This window comes from Bidens hawaiensis, unplaced genomic scaffold (assembly GCF_021521415.1).
Source record: "Bidens hawaiensis isolate Kalapana, Puna unplaced genomic scaffold, B.hawaiensis_p1.1 tig00006520_1, whole genome shotgun sequence".
In the NCBI taxonomy this organism is placed as follows: Eukaryota; Viridiplantae; Streptophyta; class Magnoliopsida; order Asterales; family Asteraceae; genus Bidens; species Bidens hawaiensis.
The window spans coordinates 748,181-756,156 of record NW_027491437.1 but is presented as its reverse complement, the minus strand read 5'-3'; positions in this window follow the sequence as shown (position 1 = coordinate 756,156).

The following is a 7,976-nucleotide window of genomic DNA, read 5'->3' as shown; positions in this document are numbered from 1 at the left end:
CAGGAACACTGTTGCAGCCGGCCATACCTCCTTGGAAACCTACCTTCGGCTATAAATACCCCAAATGGTATGATCATCTAAACACAACATATCTTACTACATTATCATCATATTATACCTGATATCTGCTCTAGCAATCTCTTATTATACTTTTATATTTAAAGAGCAATCTAGTCTGATTCTCACGCCGGAGGGTGGTCACAAGGAGGAACCCCCCCCTTCTCAGTGACGAGCTCACGGTGTCTGTTTTGCAGGTTATCAGAAGAACCATCTTCCAAGGGTCTAACCCCTCGTGGGAAACAGCTATCCAACCCCCAGGTTACCAGTAATCTGCTCGGGGTCCGGTTAGTGTTTCTTCATTGGCGCCATCCGTGCATAAAGCTAGAACTTTATTTTTCTCCAGTTTTTTCAAACTTCTACAAAGATGGTTAGAGAAATTCCGGTAACCATAACCCCTGCTACTAGGGGGAATACCGGTAACACAGTTTTTACGAACACTACCCCGGCTACCGAAGCCGGGGCAAGTGAAGTAAATTTTACGAACACTACCCCACTTACCAAAGCTGGGGCAAGTGCAGTAAATGATCGCCTACTGGGATCCACTGATACCCAGGTTGAGAAACGAAGACTCCCCCGCCAAACTCTCGATGAAGTTAAGGCATGGGCGGAGGCACGACAAAAGGAATTCCAGGCTGAGTTGGACGAACGCTTGCGTTCCGTGCAACAGGCCGACGAATTCGAATACTGGGAGGATGACTCGGAGGAATCCGACTCCGACGCGAACCCTCGCCATAGGGCAAAAGGGAAGCATAAGGAAACGGAATCCCAACCGAAAAGGCATTTTGGACAAGCCTTCAAACCAAAAAGCACAGGTGGAAGTCCACGAGACTTCTCTAAAACGTTCAGACCAAACGTTGCAAATGCAGGAACGTCCAAATTTGCAAGGGACATTGCTGAAGCAATCGCCCCAAAGAGTGCCAAACAAATGCCCAACATAGGCACATATGACGGTATATCTGATCCAGACGATCATTTGAACAGGTTCATAGCGGGGGCAACCGTCAGCAATTGGACGGAACCCACGTGGTGTTACATGTTCCAAATGACGCTGGTTGGGGCTGCTAGAGCATGGTTCGATCGTCTACCGGTCAACCATATCTACGATTGGGCAGACTTCCAACAGAAGTTTAGCCAACACTTCAGCCAGCAACGGAAGTATACCGAGGAGCAATGGACAATCCTCAAATGCATACGAGAGGAAGACGAATCTCTGCCAAACTTCATCACTCGCTTCAACTCAAAGAAGCTAAGTTTGGGCAATATCAGCGAAGATCTTGTTCGCGCTGCCTTCATCCAGGGCGCACATGACCCAGAGCTCATCCGCACCCTAACGGGTAAAGATGGCATGCCATCCACATGGGATGGCATCATGACAGCAGCAAAACGCTATGCGGAAACAGAGAAGCAACTGGGTAGAGATCTCCCACAGAGCACAAACCTCTACACCCAGAGGACGAGAGAAGACAACGTCCTCACCGCCCGACTAAATAAAAAACGAAAGCTAGGCATCTGGCAGTCAAGGGTAAACTTTGACACCTCATCCGGCTTGCAAAATCGGTTGGGCGGAAGGGATAATGTACAGTCGCACCGGAACTCCAGATGGACGCCACTCACCAAAAGCGTCACTGAGATATTCGCCACTGAAGAGCTCCCATGGCCAAAACCTCCAATAATCCGACATCGTCACGATGCAGATCGGAGCAAATACTGTGACTTTCACAAGACAAAGGGCCACAACACTGAAGAATGCATAGATGTAAAAGATATGGTCGAAGCATTTGTCAGAGATGGGACGCTCGCGCACCTCGTGGCGTAATAAAGGCTGAGCAAGCGGGTGCGTATAGAACCCCAGCTGGGGAAAACACGAATCAATTCCAGCTTCAAAATCGAGACTACATGCTGCGTAAAGAACGAGATCCCGAACCAGGTGCGTATCGGCTCGATGGCACTCCCATCCCAACAAGGAAGGGAGCTCATTTACACAGTTTGCATGTAAATCAATTCCAATTTGTAAAGAAAAGGCCAAGAGCCACTTCTAATGGAAATGATTCTCTTTTAAGAATATCGAAGCTGATGATTTTACATTTATACTTTTCTGGACACTAATATGCCGGTTTTCACCGCATAATTACGTGAAGTCATTGCATGGGAAGGCGGTCCTACCCGCACGAACCCAATAACGTGACAAACCTTCACGCAGGTCAGTTGAAGGGGAAAAAGTTCAGCACCCAAAAATGAAAGTGCCGGTCTATCCGCATGAATCATTAACGAAACTGAATAATAACCTATCAACAACCGCGCGTCGAACGGTTAAAACTATCCAACACTGGTGACGGCATTCACATTACGTGAAGTCGTTGCGTGGGAAGGCGGTCTTACCCGCACGAACCCAATAACGTGGCAAACCTTCACGCAGGTCAGTTGAAGGAGAAGAGTTCAATTATCCCATTAAATGAAAGTGCCGGTCTATCCGCATGAATCATGAAAGGAAAATGAACACTAACCTATCGACAACCGCGCGTCGAACGGTTCAAAACAAAATTCTTAAAAAGGATAAGGAAAACCTACACGCAGGTCAGGTAAGGGTAAAGTTTTGCCATCCTACTAAGTGCAAGTGACGGTTCTACCCGCACAATCACGAAAGAGGAAGCAAAACTTCACACCTATTATCAACCACGTTCAAAGGTTAACTTATCCTCATAAGGTAAGAAAAACCTACACGCAGGTCAGGTATGGGTAAAGTTTTGCCATCCTACTAAGTGCAAGTGACGGTTCTACCCGCACAATCACGAAAGAGGAAGTAAAACTTCACACCTATTATCAACCACGTTCAAAGGTTAATTTATCCTCAAAAGGTAAGAAAAACCTACACGCAGGTCAGGTAAGGGTAAAGTTTTGCCATCCTACTAAGTGCAAGTGACGGTTCTACCCGCACAATCACGAAAGAGGAAGCAAAACTTCACACCTATTATCAACCACGTTCAAAGGTTAACTTATCCTCATAAGGTAAGAAAAACCTACACGCAGGTCAGGTATGGGTAAAGTTTTGCCATCCTACTAAGTGCAAGTGACGGTTCTACCCGCACAATCACGAAAGAGGAAGTAAAACTTCACACCTATTATCAACCACGTTCAAAGGTTAACTTATCCTCAAAAGGTAAGAAAAACCTACACGCAGGTCAGATAAAAGTTAAAGTTTAGCCATCCTACCAAGTGCAAGTGACGGTTCTACCCGCACAATCACGAAGGAGGAAGCGAAACTTTAACCCACTATCAACCACGTTCAAAGGTTCTTATTCTAAACACTTGGAAAATTGCTAATTTAAACTAAGTATGCAAGTCATAAGTTTATAAAGCAAGGAACCCAAAGAAGGAAATAACAATCTTATACGCAAAAAGATTTATATTTCACAAATGAATTATTACAAGGATGGCCGGGTAACTACCCGCCTAAAAGAAAAAAAAAACTATACAAGTCTTAGCAATGGGAAGGGATCTTCAGGATCAAGCTTCAGGGCCGCTTCCACTTGGACCCGCTCCGTCAGAAGAACGGGGTGGTTCGAGGAACGCTTTGAGGACAGCTAACCCATCATCAGCAGCAGCTACTTCGTCCACCTTCTCCACCACTGGATGCGGGAAGGCGGCGTATTGGTTCAATGCTTGGTCATAAATGGCTTCGGTATCCACATTGAACAAAGGGAAGTTGGAAGGCGGGACGCCTTTCTCAACAAACCCTAGACCAAGCAAGAAGCCGGCCTTTTCCCCATCCTCATGAGAAGCGTTGAGGGCTGCGGTCATAGCATCATCGTAAGAGGTCTCTGAAAAGACCCGACGCACAACCTACAAAGGAAACACAAGTATTAGAACCTTTTCTTACAAAAGAAAAGCGGGAAGATAAATCTAAACATACCTGAGGCAACGCTTCTCGAAGAAGCCATTGGAGGGCAGCTTGAGCTTCGTTATGGGCGCGTTCGGCTTCGCTTTTGTTAAGGTTGGCAAGTAAAACTTCCTTTGCGGCAGCCTCTTCGACGCCCTTAAGCTTCCGCTGGGTCTGGTCAAGCACCCCCCTCTGGTCCAGGATTTCCTGGAGTTTCTTGGCATCTTCCATTGCCAAGGCATCATGAGCGCATTGGAGAGCCTCTAATTTGGCCTTGAGCTCCTCATTCTCCACACGCAAAGGCTCAGCAACGGCTTCAGCCTTGGCAGCCCTCTCGGTTGCGTTTCGCGCAGTCTCCCTGGCCAGCCGAAGCTGTTCATTCACAGCTTGGGCAGCCTTGGAGCGGGCCTCGAGTCGCGCCTGAACTTCAACCTCGAGGGCCTTGAAGGCCTTCTCCTTGTCGGCGGCAGCTGCCACCAGCTGTTGGTTCTCCTCCCGAAGAGCACGCGCCTCAGATATGTCCTTGGCGTGAGCTGCTTTCAACTTGTCGTTTTCACGACAAAGCAGCTCGACGCGCGGCTGCATCCGGGCCTGGAGAACCCGAAGCTCATTAGTTAGCCTACCCTCCTGGTAGCTAACCATGGCTTCCCCCAACGCACCCGGAGGAGCAGCGTGGCGAGCCCAGTCCACGCACTCCACGGGTGTGCGAAGGGTTGTTCCTCGGCGTATGTTCCATCGAGGAACATACACTTCATTGGAATCCGACACTGCAAAAGAAACAAAAGCAGTAAGGAAAAGATGATGAAAAACATAAGGGAAAAAGAAAGGAACCCTACGCACCTGTAGGGTCAATGACAGGCCGATAGCCGCCAAACCCATCACCTGAACCTAAAGGAAATCCATCCAACAGGTCAGGCAGACGGGAAGGTGGCAAAGATCGGCGTGAAGCCCTGCGCGTACCTGATGGTCCGGCCATCGGTGCCGGTGGCGCGGGCATGGTGGCAGCCGCAGTGGTCGCCGATGTGGTCGCCGCCGTGGTCGCCGCCTTATAAGCAGCAGCAGTAACCGCCGGCTCTGTGAAGGATGCTGTAAAAATCGCACTCACAGCCGGCGGTGACGTCATCACTGCCGGAACAGTTGGCTCAAAGGAATGAGCAACTGGACCAGCGGATGCAGGCGCAGACGCCTGGGTCAACGCCTCAGGAAGGCTGACCGAGCCTACCGTCATTGGCGGGGAGATACTCCCCTGCGGTTCACCCCGGAATGCGTCAACACCCACGCCTGCACAAAGAAAAAAGTGTTAGATAAATTTATAGTGATAAATCTGCAAAGACATTATGATTGTACTTACGGGTTTTCTTGACCCTGAACGTACGGACGGGCGGGGAGGAACCCGATGGGGCCGACCTCTTGGTACCGGTCACCGTCGTCTTCATTGGTTCTCCGGAGGTAACGGTCGTAGCCTCCGGAGCAGTGCTCTTCTCACCACCGGGCTTCCCCGCCACCTCTTCACTATCTGACTCCGAGTCAGAGAGAACCACTGGATCAGCTGTGGAGGCCTTCTCCTTCCCCTTCACGCCGGCAGCAGCCTTCTTCTTCCGCACAAGGGGAGGACCATCTGCGGATTCCTCAGAAGAAGACAGGATGTAAGGATTTCCAGCAACGGGTACAGCATTGAGGGGTTCAGGATAGAATATCTCCTTACCTGGCCGCCGGTGGCTCAGGATCTCTTGGCCCGGCGGATAGACCTCCACAAACCTATCCGCCGTTTGCTCCAGGATGGGCAACTCATTGTCGTCCAGAGCACGAGTGCCCACCCGCACGGGACTGTCAGCTTCCCGCGGGAACAGGAGCGACTCCAAATTATTCCCCTCTGAAAGACAAAGAAACAGTTAGAAAATTAACTAATATCAGCAAGAAAGACAAGACATACCATAAGGAATAGAGTTCAAACCATATTCAAGAAGGATGGGAAACCGGGACGCATCCTTCCATACCCGGCTCATCCCCAGCAGCACCATCCCGGACTCCGCAAACCGGTAAACCGGAGATTGGACCCGGGATATCTTCGCGAACCATTCCGCCTCCTGGTAACTGGAAGCATGAAGGCTCGGAAGCGCTTGACCCTTCTTGAACTTCATAGCAATGGGGATGGCGCGGGCAGAGATGTAGAAGAACTCCCGCTTCCACGATCGGAGACTGCGCTCGGTCACGCAGATCTTCAAACCCTTAATACGGGTTGTCAGGGTGTACCACCCCTGGACGCACCTCCAAGTATAGAAGGTCATCAGGCGGTCCACGTAGGGCTCAATACCCAGAATCCGGCACACCCACTCGAAGTGCCGGACCTTGGCAATCGCCATCGGATGCACCTCGGTCAGGTGCACACCGTGCCTCTCCAGGACACGATACATAAACTTTGTCAATGGAAACCTAAGGTTCCCATAAACAAAGAATGCAGCATATACCCCGATCTTGCCACTGGGGGCATCGTACACAGTCTGGTGGGATTCAGGAAACTCAGGCTCGAGAGACTCGAGCATGAACTTCCTGACGATGTACTGGTACTGATCGACAGGTAGAGCACACTGGCACTCGCCAGCAGTACTCCTATCGTCGGCTACAGCTTCAGCATCATGAGAAGACATTTTTGCAGAAAGAAGAGTGATTTCGGGAAAATGCTTGCCTGAAAAAGGGGAGTATTTGCCGGAAATCACTAAGAAGAAGAAGAAAAGAGGTGAAAGTGTGGATTACAAAGGGGCCTCTCCCCCTTTATATACTAATCGCAATTAATGCGGTGAATTTAATGCGGAGGAGAGAGAAATCGAAGGTGCAATGAAACTATGACACGTGGCAAAAAGCAGGCTGGCAACAGCTGTTGACAGGACGTGTGCCAGTAATTTCGCGGCCACGCGCCCGAAAAATCGTGCCCACGCGCCAGGAAAAGCGTCTGGAATGACCATGTTCTGTCACGTCACCATAACTTCCTGCACGTCCTGACAGTCAGAAGAAACCGTCGCACGACGTTTCAGAGGTTCGGACTATTCTTATCTTTCCACCAACTCTTCGAATTTCAAAATTCAAAATTTAAAATTATTAAAAAGTAAGCGGGAAAATACCCCTTACCCCTTGGCAAACAAGTAACCGTTAGACGGATGCGGGTACAGTGTAAAGGCAAAACCCTTCACATACCTAGCACCCGCAGGGAATTGAAGCCAAGTAAACCTTGGCGAACAAGTAACCGTTAGACGGATGCGGGTACAGTGTAAAGGCAAAACCCTTCACATACCTAGCACCCGCAGGGAATTGAAGCCAAGTAAACCTTGGCGAACAAGTAACCGTTAGACGGATGCGGGTACAGTGTAAAGGCAAAACCCTTCACATACCTAGCACCCGCAGGGAATTGAAGCCAAGTAAACCTTGGCGAACAAGTAACCGTTAGACGGATGCGGGTACAGTGTAAAGGCAAAACCCTTCACATACCTAGCACCTGCAGGGAATTGACGCTAGGAATACCTTGGAAGTAAAGAAACCGTAAGACGAGCGCTGGTACAGTGTTAAGGCAAAACCCTTCACATACCTAGCGCTACGCTGGGAATTGAAACCAGGAAGGATCTTCTGGGCAATGCTTGCGGAAACGGAAATAACATCCCCGCATAGCGGGAACGTTGACAACTACGTTGTTTGAAGCTCCAGGATGGAATTGGTGGTTTTAACATAATTGATCACTATGTTCAAAACTACCAAAACCTCATGGAGAATCCACACAACTGGGACTCAATGCTCCTGACTTGCGAGGAGGTTACAGACCTACCCGCATCATACCCAAAGACCAAGCAGGAAACTCGGGCATTTCTGCAAGTGACAAGGACTTCCCATGGAAAACCTTACAAAACCCTTTTCAAAACCCTTTGCTTAAGTCCAAAAGTTCACCTCACTTTATTAAACACGCATGAGAAGAACATTGGACTGGGGGGACTTGAAGAGGTAGGTCCCAGCAGAGCCCAGTTGGACCCGCAAGACTCACCTTAAACAGGGA